Source organism: Rhinolophus ferrumequinum (assembly GCF_004115265.2).
Source record: "Rhinolophus ferrumequinum isolate MPI-CBG mRhiFer1 chromosome 15 unlocalized genomic scaffold, mRhiFer1_v1.p scaffold_54_arrow_ctg1_1, whole genome shotgun sequence".
Lineage (NCBI taxonomy): Eukaryota > Metazoa > Chordata > Mammalia > Chiroptera > Rhinolophidae > Rhinolophus > Rhinolophus ferrumequinum.
This window is the reverse complement of record NW_022680357.1, coordinates 5,439,268-5,452,383: the sequence shown is the minus strand read 5'-3', so window position 1 is coordinate 5,452,383 and position 13,116 is coordinate 5,439,268. Positions and strand designations below refer to the sequence as shown.

General features: G+C 47.6%; 1 long non-coding RNA gene across 1 annotated transcript; it reads left to right on the top strand.

Annotated features, from left to right (window-relative positions):
• The first annotated feature begins 4,410 nt into the window (after positions 1 to 4,410).
• Positions 4,411 to 7,596, top strand: LOC117019367 (uncharacterized). The gene is made up of 3 exons (XR_004422482.1): positions 4,411 to 4,479; positions 5,002 to 5,039; positions 7,512 to 7,596. It is a non-coding gene; the product is annotated as an uncharacterized LOC117019367 (long non-coding RNA).
• Positions 7,597 to 13,116: the final 5,520 nt, after the last annotated feature.

Here is a 13,116-nt window from a genome sequence, read left to right as displayed (position 1 = left end):
CATGGGCCAGCGAGCTACACCCTCCACAACTAGAATGAAGTCAATGAGCTGCCGCTGAGCTCCCTGGTGGGTCAGTTGGTTGGAGCGCGTGCTCTCAACCACAGGGTTGCTGGTTCGACTCCTCGACTCTCACAAGGGATGGTGGGCTGTGCCCCCTGCAACTAGAAAACAGCAACTGGACCTGGAGCTGAGCTGCGCCCTCCACAACTAAGACTGAAAGGACAACTTGACTTGGATGGAGCTGCTGAGTCCTGGGGAAAACACACTACTGTTCGTTCCTCAGTAAAAAGTCCTGGAAACACACACCGTTCCCCCAATAAAGTCCTGTTCCACTTCCCTAATAAAATCTTTAAAAAATAAATAAATGCTCACTTTAAAAAAAAAGTGAGAGCAGAGACATGAGTTCGCCTGTAGCAAAGATGTATTCAGCAGGTTCTAAGGAATTCCCTGTGCCCACCTCTCATCTGGAAGATAAAATAATATGCATAAATGAGCATTTTCTGCATCTCCTGCCCTGTGTAACATGTTCTCTGTTTTCCCATCATGTCAGTGGGAAGGGAACCGGCCTCTAGAGTACTCTGTGCCAGGAACTGGGCTATAGACATAGACATTACCGCACTTAAAACTTCAAAAATGCGATAATTCTAACAGCTGTGCTGCAGGCCACACAGCGAGTGCTTTATGTGAATTATTTCATTTAATCCTCCCATTAACCCCACAGGGAGGGAGCCATCCAGCACAGACAAGAGCACAGACTTTAGAGTCACACTGCTTGGGATTCATCCTGGGCTCCACCACTCACTAGCTGGGCAGTTTAAGGCAAATGACTTCTCTGTGCTTCAGTTTCCTCACCTATACTAAGGATTATACTAATAATCCTTCTCTCATGGTGTGGTTGTGAGGATTAACTGACAATATATGCAACATGCTTGAAATAGTACGCAGCCCACAGAAAGCATTCAGTAAATGTTGTTATTACTATTATTACTCATATTTTACTGAGGAGGAGACCGGCGATCAGAGGGGTTGAGGTGATGGCATGAATAAGTGGGAGGGTCAGAATTCTGTCTGCCGCCTGACTCACCCCACAGGTCATGCTAAGTTACTCACCCAGGGTCACATTAGGTGACACTAGTCTCTCTGATCCCAAAGCCTTTCCCTCCTCTTTGCAAACTGGCAAAAATTCAGAATTGCCTGATTTTTAAAACAGTTGCTCAGCACCTTGAAGCTTGTTAGTAACAAAATTTAAACCACTTAAAAGTAATTTTCACTAGAACTGTTATTAAGGATTAGTTTCTGAACAACAAAATACTTAAAAACGTAACTCCATTTCCCATTTGATCTCCAGCACAATCATCTTATAAAATACATGGGGAAGGTGTATTTAGTATCCCTAAATCCAAATCCAATACGAGGAAACTGCATATCCAGAGAAATTGTCCATCCAAGTTCACTCAGCTGATACATGACAAACCAAACTAAAAGGCCACTTTGTTTTACCCATTCCACTATTTCTACTATATTCTGTCACATTGATTTGTGTTAATCTGAGGCCTAGATGAAGTTGTGACAGTACATTTTTCTGACGCACTAAAAAGTGATTTTGTATTTGGAAGAGTACAAAAATAAGTGTTAGATATATTTCCATTTTCTCCAAACTTTTGAATTTTTTCCCACTACCACTTCAAAAGATTTTTAATTTTTACGTATTAATTCAGGCATAGTCTCTGCCCGAGGGGAGCTAACAATGGAATTAGGGATACAAGGCATGGAAATGCAGTGATCAGGGAAGTCCTCAGGGATGAAGCAACCACATTTTCCAAATCATAAATTGGGATACACGGTCTGGCAGAGGATTTTCTTTCTCATTTGCCAATGTAAATATCTGAAAAGTCTGACCAATGTATATAGACTCTTAAATTTATGTAAACATTTAATAGATTACCAATGTCAAGGAGAATTCATTTACATAATATCAGAACTCTCCTGAGAATACTGAGACACCCAGGGGTTATGAAGCTTGGGAAGGGTGTGGAATTCTAGCTCCACTTTGAAGGATGGGCAGATTTGGAAGGTCAGAGACCAGGCGGATGGGTCATGGGAAAGATCAAGGACCCAGACTCAGAGAAAGAGACATCTGTGTGTGGCCGGTGAAAAATCAAGGTTGAGATGAGGTGAGTTTGGGAAAACCAGCACTTAAATGGAAGCCCAAGGAGTCTGGGTTTGAGGCCACTGCAAGTTTCTGAAAGGAGGGGGCCATGAAGCGTCAGGGAAGATCCGGCAGGCAGCAGACCTAGGGCTCACTGGAGAGGCGAGAACATGGCACCAAGGAGCCTATTTTGGCAACACTGGTAGTGTCCCTCCGGCAGTACCCCTTAGACACGTGATCCAAACCGGCTGGGTGGGGCACTGGATTTCTGTCCTGCCCACTCCTAGGAGCTGGGAACCAGTTGCACAAGCTCCATAAGGAGGCCTCGGAAAGAAGCCCACCCTATTAATCTGGCCCTACTGTTGGGCCCTGGGCAGACCCAAATCTGTGTGCCTTCTCTGGGCCCTTGGGACATTTAGGTCACTCCATCCCAGGGAGCCAGGGACAGCGGGTACGAGGACACGCAGGCTTGTGTGCCGGGGGCCAGATGACACGAGGCTGCTCCTGGCCCGCGGCCCCGGGTCTGTAATAGTCCGGCGGGCACCGGCTCCCGGCGGAGTCGGCATCCTGCGGGGTACGAGTCCCCGGGCCCGCGTCCCCACAGCGGCTGGGGGGCCTCATCCTTCCCGGATGAACTTGCACGCCTTCGAGGGGAAACGGAGGCCCGGTGCCGGGCAGTTCTGTACTAGGGTCGTGAGGGCGGGGGAATCGGAAGCCTAGCCGAACTTGGCTTAGTCCCTCAAGCCCGCCTCCTCACGCACAAATGGCTATTCCTGGGGAGCGGGGGGCGGGGGTTCAACCGCTCGACTTTGCCTACCCACCAAACCACTCTAACCCCAACGCCGCACCGGGTCTCATCCCGCCCCGCGCATGCGCCCCGGCTCGCGGCCCCGGGCCCGGCCCCGCCCCCTGCCCTCCAGGGCTGCGCGCTCCCGAGACAGGCGCGCCGGGGCTCGCGCATGCGCACGCTCGCGGCGGCGCCTCCTGGGAACGTGGGTTATGCACCGTGGGCAAGGGGGACAGGGCGGAGGGGTCCCCTCGCCGCTGGCCCCAAGCTTGTCTCCCTCAGCTTTCACCGGCCTGGGCAGAGGCGGTCGCGAGGGCGAGGCTGCGGTGGGGGCTCGCCACCCCAGCCCCTCTCTGTGCGCGTTTCGCCGCAGGACGCCCTGAGGGTGTCGGAAGTTTTGATTTGGGACCGGGAAAGGCCTTGAACTTGCTCATTGTTGTTGTGATGTGAGGCCACAGATTTCTGGAGGCATTTGGGGAACGTGAAGAATGCCCAAGACAAATCGGGGCTGGCGGTTATTGTGTTGTGGTTTTCACCTGCGGCCAGCCTTTAGGTAAAACAGGAACTGAGAATTTTAAGAGGTTACCCCGCCTCTCTTACTCCTTCAGAAACTCAGAGAAGCTGGAATCCAAACTGCCCTCCCCTCCTGCTGTTGAGGACAGAAACCTAACCCTACCTTGCCCACTTTCCCCTACTTCTGGGTGCCAGGAGGTGGGAAAGCATTTAGGGCAGGTGAAACTCCTGATACGTGGGGGTAGCAAGGGTGATATTAGAATGTCTTCCTGATGGCTCCTGGCTTTCCCTCAGTCACTAATTTCAGGAGCTAAAAGAACTTCAGAGATTCTTAATATCTATCAAGTGATTTTTAGCCTCTATTTGAAACATGTCCAATGACAGGGATCTCAGTCCAGGGCATTTGGCCTCTTCTGACATGGTGCCGGTTTAGGTGGCTCCCTTAGCCCTAGTCGCTAGCTGTGGGATGGCATCATCTTCCCCTTGCAGGCCTGTGGCGAAAGCCCTGAGGTCCGTGTGTCCCTGCGTCCATGCTTGGACCCCCGTCCCCTCATACTACAACCGGGGAAGGGGCTTTTGTGGCTAAACCAGGTTTGACCAGTTAGTTGGTTAATGAAAGTAAAAGGAATTTAATTTTAAGGGTTTTCTTGGCTCATGCTTTGGAGTGGAGATCTTTTGGGCATCTGATACCCGGGTGGCCCGAGAGGAAAAGGAAAGCCCTTGAAAAGGAGTTAGGTGATTCCTGGGAAAGAATGAATTTACGTGGGTCTTGGGGCAAGCTGCTTAGCTGGCTAACCTGCCGCCTGCACTAGGAAGCTTTATTCTCCTATAAGCATCCCTTTCCTGAGTTTAACTTCACAGAACACCCAGAAGTAGCAGGGAATTGTAGCATAAAAGAGCCTTGTGGTCCAACCCATTTCTTTTTACACAAGAGGAAGCTGAGGCCTTCAAAAGGAAAGAGACTGGCCCACGGTCACAGAGCCAGCTAATGGCAGAGATGGGACTGGAATTCAGGTCTTCTGATTCCCAGGTATGTTCTTACTCTCCTACACTATGTATATTAGGGGCCAGCAGAAAACATGGCACATTTTAGTTGGGTAATTTGAGGCAAGGTACAGGGAAACAATAGTGAAACATGACGGGGTTAGTAACGGGAATCTCACCATCTCTATGCCTGGAGGCAGAGAGGCTATTTGGGAGGTCATCTTCCTCGAGCTGGGACTTTGGGTCAGGGACCTCAGGAAAGCAGTTAGGGTTATAAAAACCTCACCTTCGCTTTTTCCCTACTGATCTGTCAGGGCTCCCCGTGGACCAAACCCAATGGGAAGTAAGAGGGCAAGGGAGTCTCATTAGTCCATACAGGTCAATATCTAGGGCACAGCACAGGGTGGAAAAAGAAGAATGTACCTGGAGGAGTAAATGAAAGATCTCCAGCATAACATGCAGTCTTCCTTCTGTTAATGGTTTACACATCCTGCGCACTTACTGTGTGTCAAATATGTCCATTATCTCACTGCATCTTCCAATAAACCCCATTTTCTCCATTTGACAGATAAAGAAACGGACTAGTGAAACCACTTGAGGATGAAGGTATGAACAACTCAGCTGCCACCTGCCTCTCCAGGGTCTTGTGTATAGTATAGTATCTGTGGTTCTTTGTGGAATGAATGAGGAACAAACACGGGTAGAATTCAATGAAAATCCTCCATGGGACTGAGAGGCTCAGCTGTAGGGATTGAAGGCTCTCTGCAGATGTGAGTCCCATGGCTGTTGGTATCTCTCCTGCCCGTTTGTAATAAGCCAGGTAATTCAGCTTAAAAGAGCAGATATATAGATCTGATTAAAAAAAAAAAAAAGAAGAAGAAGAAACCTTTAGACTTTAGGCTTCTTGGTTTTCCTAGAGGAGGATAGCTTTTAGAATTAAATTTTCTCCCTGAAGCCATCTTCACCCACCCCCTGATTCCTGATGCCCCCATAATCTGGGCAGGGGTCCAGGGTGCTGCCTTGCTTCTCTGCTCTACTCCTCACTACTCCACCCACCAGCTCAGTTCTGCTAATTGCATCGCTGGTGCTGCTTCCGGAACACAGCGTTCTTCAGGGATGAACCAACGACCAGTGTGGTGGCGTTTTCCCAGCTCCCCTAAAATGGCCTGCGGAGCAGAAGCTTCAGCTTAAAGGCACTGGGCTCTTTCCTCCATGCTTTCTCTTCCTTCACCATCTTTTCTCTTCAGAGTCCCCTTTTATTGGCCTCTTCCTTCCTAGAGGGTCCCACAAAGTCTTTCATCTGTTGTTCGTCATCCAAGCCCCTCAAGCATGGAAAAGGAACCTAATCATCACATGCTATGTGCCTGACAACTGCCAGATGCTTCTTATCTGTTATCTCACTTCATTCTGTAGCGATCTACTAGGTAGGGACCTCACAGATGAGACAAGCAAGACCTGAGATTACATAACTTGTCCACTATCACACAACTATTAAGAATAGAGCTGGCATCTGAACTCTGATCTAACTCCACGGCCCATCCTGGCAACTTCTCACCCAGAATAAACCCTGCTGCTCCAGTCTTTACATTCTTTTTGTCCTTTTGCTATTCAGAGCCTTTTTCTTGTGCCATTGCGTATGTCCCTGAGGCTTGGGCATGTTGCATATTTCATTCCACCCTCGTGAGTTTCCACACGGATCTGCCCAACCTTTGATCCCATCCATACTCCGCGTATCCTCCTTCATCCCTTTGCTGATGATGTCTCCATCGGGAAGGCTATTTCACCTATTTCTGAATGGCTACATCCAACCTACTCTCTAAAGCCCAGCTCATATGCCACCTGCCCCATGATGTCCCTCCAAAGTCATCCACCTCCAGATTCCCAAACTCACCTTTGTGGGCCTCCCCTAAAGGATTTATCACATTATCTCCTGTATTTACGGTAATTTGGAAATGCACCTTATTTTCTCTGTTAGGGTCAGGGATTATACCGCAGTAGTATTTGTATCTCTCCACTTCCTAACACAGGCCCTTATATAGGCCAGCCGTGATGAATGAACCAGGGGAGCTCGTTGTGGAGGAAAGAGTTTGTAACATGAAGATTTATCCCTCGGCTTCACATGCTGACTGCTTAAAACAAGATTCAGCTGTAAGATAAATGTCCTCGTTTAGTCTGGGGGCCAAGTGGTGGAGGGCACCTGGATTTTTCTTGAGGAGCTTTGAATGTGAGGAAATAAAGAGACACCAATGAGGGCAGGCAGTGGAGAACAGACTATTTAGTGGAAGGCCCTCCACATCTCTCTCTCCAGATGCGGCCCACAGAGTGGGGGGCTGTGTACCTTGACCTTTATCATGGGCTGCAGCTTTTTGGAGACCATCTTCTGTGCTCCCTGAGTCCCTCTATGTTTGCTCCGGTAGACAAAGGCCATCTGTCCTGCTTTTACCGCCAGGGGTGGGAGAGACTTTGGCCACAAAGGCAGCTTTCCCTCCCTGGAACCCAAGTCAGCTCAGAGAACACGTTTTCCATATCATCCAAGACAGACAGATGCTGGGGCCCTTCAGCAGAGAACGGTGTGGGCTGGAATGGTGACTCACCTGCTCTGTCGCCCGCCGCCGCCTACAGTTCGCTTCAAAGCCCTTCGGATTCAAAACACTTCCTTAGGAGAGGCACAGAAGGCTGTCCTTACAGACAGCAGCTTGGGTTCCTGCTGCTGCACAGGTCTGTCACTGCCCCAGTGTTTAGAAGTCCGGGTCAGTGAGGAGCCAGCCATCCAACTGCATGGTCATAGAAAACAGGAAGAAGAAGCCCTGATCTGGGCTTCAGAAATGCCCTGATCTGGGCATCAGACAACCTAGATTTTCACTGGGCTTGGCCAGGAGCTCCCTGTGTGTCTGTAAAGGAAAGGGGTTCATTCTTGCAGTAAACCTACTCCGACTGTGCTAACTAAGGACAAAGAGAAGTCAAAACCTCCTCCTACCCCAATAGTCTCTCAGTCTCTGTAAATCAATGCAAGTCATGGGAATAAATGCTACACGGAGGTGTTTCTGGATGGACGAGAAACTAACTCATCTTTCCTAGGGGAAAGGAGTGAGTGAGGGGAGATTTAACTGAAGAAAGAACACGTGAGCTGGTCCTTGAAACAGGAATTCTCCTGGCAAATGAGAGTAAGTCTTGCACCTTTGGAGAATATTGCGCAGTATATCCTCAGTGGGATAAAGTCAGTGGAATGTAGAGAGGGCGAAGGATGAAGAGAAGGCATTAGACGTGAAAGCCTATCTGGGTCCAGCGTGAGGGGCCTTTGTAGGTCACACATCCTTTGGGCCTTATCCTGAGCTGGAGGGGAAACTTGGAACCTCTTTCGGTTGTAGAAAGATCGCTTTGGCAGCAAGGTGGAGGATGAATTGGAAGGATCAAAGATGAAGAGACGCTGGGTAGCAGAGGGTTAGACTATTACAGGCAGGAACATTTGAGGCCCTCGACTGGGGGATTAGAGAAGAGGATGGGACTAGATAATCCCTCAAACTCGTTTTTTTGCTATGACCTTGGGACTGTGGTCCTTTTTGTACCTGCCCCCTCCCACCCTGCTCCTAGTTGATTACCTTTATTATTTGCTCATGCTCCATCCTTGGGGGTAGGGGTTGGGGTAAGGATGCAACCTGTTTGGGTTTTGTCCCTGTCCAATTTCCCTGTTGGTCAGTTCTGTCCATCCAGCACTTCAGATGAGACCTCAGCTGCTTGGAAGGCCAACTGGTAGGAAACTATACTCTGTCGTGGGTCCTTCCCACCCCCACTCTGGCCCTGACTCTGCTCTTTCCTCTGGCATTGCCAACTTGGGTCTCCAAATTGGCAATGGCAACTATGCTATCCTTCCTGTTACTCTTTCCAACGGGAAGGATGAAGTACCGTGTCTCATTGGAAGATGTTGACAAGCATGAATGAGAAAAACAGATGAAAGGGACCTTGGAACTTGGTATAAGAGGGAGCTGACGGTGACATACAGGGCAGTCCCAAAGAGTGACCCAATAAGTCTGAGCCTCAATTTAAATGGAGATCAGTTCTAGAAAATGTAACCCTAAAACCAGAAGTACGTGTCTTCTCCTGATCCCTACATTATTATCCCAGGCTAGGGTTACAAGGACTGCCCCTTCTTGCTCTACTTGTTTGTAAAACTGTCATTTCATGATTCTTGGGCCTATAGACTTCAGCAACCAGTCCACAAATAGCTTGTCAGTACCTACAATGTGCGCAGGTTTGTGCTGGCTGGGATAGAATATAGACACCCCCTGGCTATGTTCTCTGGGAATCAGGAGACTAGTATTTTAGTTTGGTTGGGAAAGCAAAACACATGTCAGAACCAACTAGGGAACAGAAAAGATGGGCAGTTAAGATCTGGTGGATCATGCTGCAAGTACCAGAGAACCTGAGACGGAAGGGGCATGTGGTCGACGTCTCTTGGCTTCCCTCACTTTTGGGACAGGACCCAGCCTAGATCTAGCTGCAGGTCTCAGCGGAATCCCAACCCCTCAGTATAAGGTTGGGAGCCAAGCGGATTTTGTGCTGCCCTCATGTGGGGCTACGTCTCCCTGTTTCCCAAATGTTCATGCTGTCTCCTCAGTTTGTACCTCACCACTTGTGAAGATTCCCCATCCATTCTTCAGTGTCCGGCCCAAATGCCTCTTTTTTCATGAAGACTCTCTTTCCACAAGTCAGAATTGTCATAGATCCTCTACAGCCCTCTGCTTATAACTCTGTTGTGACCTTCATTCCATCTTGTCATGTATTTGTGAACGTCATGTGTCTTGTCATGATATTTGTGTTTCCATCAGTTCTACTAGATGTGAGTTTCTTATTAGCAGGGACTACGTCTGACTTCTCTAACTCCCAGTGACTAGCCTAGAGTGGTACCCAGCTCAGAAAATGTCTGTACAATGGTTGAACAACAGTTTAACCTATTCCATTCGCCCTGGTATATTAGTTATATAAAGTCAGTTCTGTACAAGTAATCCTAAAACCAGAAGGGGGAGGTACCTGCTTTCTGGGGCCAATTTCTGGCAGGGGAAACCACAGCTTGATGAAAGATCATTGTAAGTTGGACTTGTGTGGACACACGAGAGAAGGGTATCAAATCTTGGTCTTGACCTTTAGGGCCAAAGGTACAAATGTAGAGTATGAGTGGCAAGGATGCCCTCCCCTACCTTATGGAAATAGTCTTGGAATCAGAAGAATTGATGACCAGTTCTGATCTAATCGCTGGTGACGATATACTTGCCTTATTAACCTTATGCAATTCTTCTGGAGACCAAATGAGATAAGAAATATGTGAGTTCTTGGAAAAGTACAAAGTGTTAGTAGGATATTAAGCGTCCTTGTATTTTCCTCTTGTTCCCAATCTCTACCTCTCCTTCATTCTTTCTATAAAGAAACTCTCAAATAACCAGTCACTAAGGCCAGCCTGGAAGAGCTTAGCCAGTCTTCGTTTGAGTTCCCATTTAGGCCGAAAGGCTAGATCCAGGTTGGTAGAGAGGGAAAAACATGGTTTGGGGGCATCCAAACCAGATGATTCTGGGTAAATCATTTCAACTCTCTGAGCCTCAGTTTCCTTGTCTGTAAAATGGAGATAATAATCTTGACCCCCACCTGCTTCCTAGGGCTCCTGGGAGGATCAGATGAGACAATGAATATGAGAGTGACTTGTAAACTGTAAAGGTCTGTTCAAATGCTGTGGATTTTCTTTTTAATCTGTGCTTCAGGGCTCTGGATGAAATTTGCCAAGACTGTTGCACATCTAGACAGTGACATCATATGTATGTTATTGGAGTCCAGGGTGGGGCAGAGACGGCAGGCCCAGAGAGTCACAGGGGCAGGGTGGAATTCAGAAGGGAACCCCACCCACTGCCTGTCTGTAGAGACCCAATTCTGTTGTCACTCATTTTTCTGACCTGAAGAAGTTCAATCTCTTGGTTTCCAAATTGTCAAAGACTCTGCCATGACCTCTGTGCTCCTAGATTGAAGCTTAAGGGTCAGGGCCTCTCTGACTTAGTTCTCTGTGTCCTCGGTCCGAATAAGTTAGTTGTTGAACAAAGTACAGGTAGTGCATTTTGGGAGACCTCTCGTCATCCTTATTCTCACTTCCTTTGTGTTCGTAGATTCCAGTTGTAGAGAAACATTAAAAAAAAAACAACACAACAGAGTATGATTCAGAGAAATGGTAGTCAGACTTGTGCTTGAAACCGTGACTGGCCAGTGTCAATGAAAGGTCAAGTTTCAGAAATGGGGTATCCCCACCTGGGTGCTTCGTTAATTCCAGGAGGCTGTGGAGCCAGAGTTGAATGGCAAAGACTCTCTGCGTGCCTGTGGCCAGGATTTTGGATCCTTTCATTGACCCTGCTTGTCACTGGAGCTGAAAGAAAATGACTTAATCCACAAATACAGAGGGTGCCAAAAAAATGTGTACACATTTTAAGAAAGGAAAAAATCGTATTAAAATTATACTGACGGTAACCACTTTGAGCGCCTCTTGTAATTGCAGAAGTCAAATGGGACTTGTATTCATCTTTTGTTGTCAGTATATATTGAGTATGAGAATTTTAATACATTTTTTTCCTTTCTTAAAATGTGTATGTATGTTTTGGCACCCTCTGTATTTGTGCGTGTTGATTGTGTGCTTGGCCCTGTCCTGGGTGCTTTGGGGACTATGAGAAAGGTCACGTTGTGGCTTCTGTTGTTGGAAGTACTTAGACCACAGTTGAGAAGACATGATGATGGTAAAGGAGTAGAGGATCCCACCGGCAGGCCGTGTGTGCGCAGGGCCCAGGGAGTGGTAGGTAACTACTGACAGATCCATAAAGGCTGGCCAGGGTGGGGACAGCTTTCTAGAGGAGGTAGAAACATATGAAGAAGACAAAGCCAATCTTTAAGGCTCATCTCTATCCCCAAAATGACTTCCTTGCTTTTCTGGCCCCGATTAGGAGATTGTGTTAGTTTTCTATTGCTGCCTAACAAAGACCACAAATTTAGCAGCTTAAAACAGCATCTATCAGTGACAGCACCTCCTGTAGGTCTTACATCCAGGCAGAATGTGCTGGCTGTCAGCTGGGGATTACTCTCAGCTCCTAGAGGCCACTCCTTCACTTTTCCATGTGACTCCCTCCATCTTCAATCTAGCAACATGCTCCAAACCCACCTTGTATTTTGAGTCCCTGACTTCCTCTTCTGTTATCAGCTGGAGAAAACCTTCTGCTTTTAATTAATTAATTAATTAATTAATTAATTAATTATATTTGTTTCAGGTGTACAGAGCAACGCACTAGTTAAAATAAACATTTACACCCCTCACAGAGTGATAACCCCTCCCATCCACTACCCCTCTGACATCGTATATAGCTGTTACAGTACCACTGACTATATATTCCCCGTGGTACACTTTACATCCCGTGACTAGATATAAAATTATAGCTGACATTCAATATTATTCTACTTCAGCTCCAGGTGTACAGTGCAGTAGTCAGGCATCTACACAGTCTATGAAGTGATCCCCCTGATAAGTCCAGTACCCATCTGGCACCCTTTACAACATTATTATCTTTACAACATTATTGATTATATTCCCCATGCTGTATTTTATATCCCCGTGACTACAAGTTCGGACAATTAAGTTTGCGAACTTCTTGCAACGACGTTGCTAACCTTTTTTGATATCAGAGAGATTGTTCACTATGAATTTGTACCAACTTGATCAACAGTGAACCAAGTTTACTATTTGGAAGTGCTGAAAAGGCTGTGTGAAAAAGTTAGACAACCTGAACATTTCGCCAACAATTCATGGCTCTTGCATCACAACAATGCACCAGCTCACATGTCACTGTCTGTGAGAGAGGGTTTAGCCAGTAAACAATTAACTGTATTGGAACACCCTCCCTACTCACCTGATCTGGCCCCCAATGACTTCTTTCTTTACCTGAAGATAAAGGAAATATTGAAAGGAAGACAATTTGGGATATTAAGGGTAATGCGATGACAGCTCTGATGGCCATTCCAGAAAAAGAGTTCCAAAATTGCTTTGAAGGGTGGACTAGGCGCTAGCATCAGTGCATAGCTTCCCAAGGGGAGTACTTCAAAGGTGACCGTAGTGATATTCAGCAATGAGGTATGTAGCACTTGTTCTAGGATGAGTTGACAAACTTAATTGTCAGACCTCGTATATTATGACTGCCAATTATGACTGCCAATTTGTATTTTATTTTTTTCCCCCCACTACTTCCGCTTGCCCGCCCTGACTCCAGTTCAAGCTGTTGTTTCTCAGTCTAGTTGTGTAGGACTCAGCTCCCTGGCCCATGCTGGTGTTACAAGGCTTGCGCTCCCACCCGGCTGAGGCAACTCTGTTGCCTATCATCGGACGGCTGCTCACAGCAGCTCCACTCACGCTAGCTGCCAACCGGCCACTCACGGCGGCACATGGTAGCCCACAGCAGCTTATGCCAACCTCCAGCTGCTGACGGCAGAGGGTGCAGCTCACTGGCCCATGTGGGAATCGAACCGGGGACCTCGGTGTTAGGAGCGCGGCGCTTCAACCACCTGAGCCACCAGGCCAGCCCCAATTTGTACTTTCTAATTCCTTCACCTTCTCCCCCATCCCCACTCCCCCCACCCCCCATCAACCATCACTTTTTTCTCTATGTCTCTA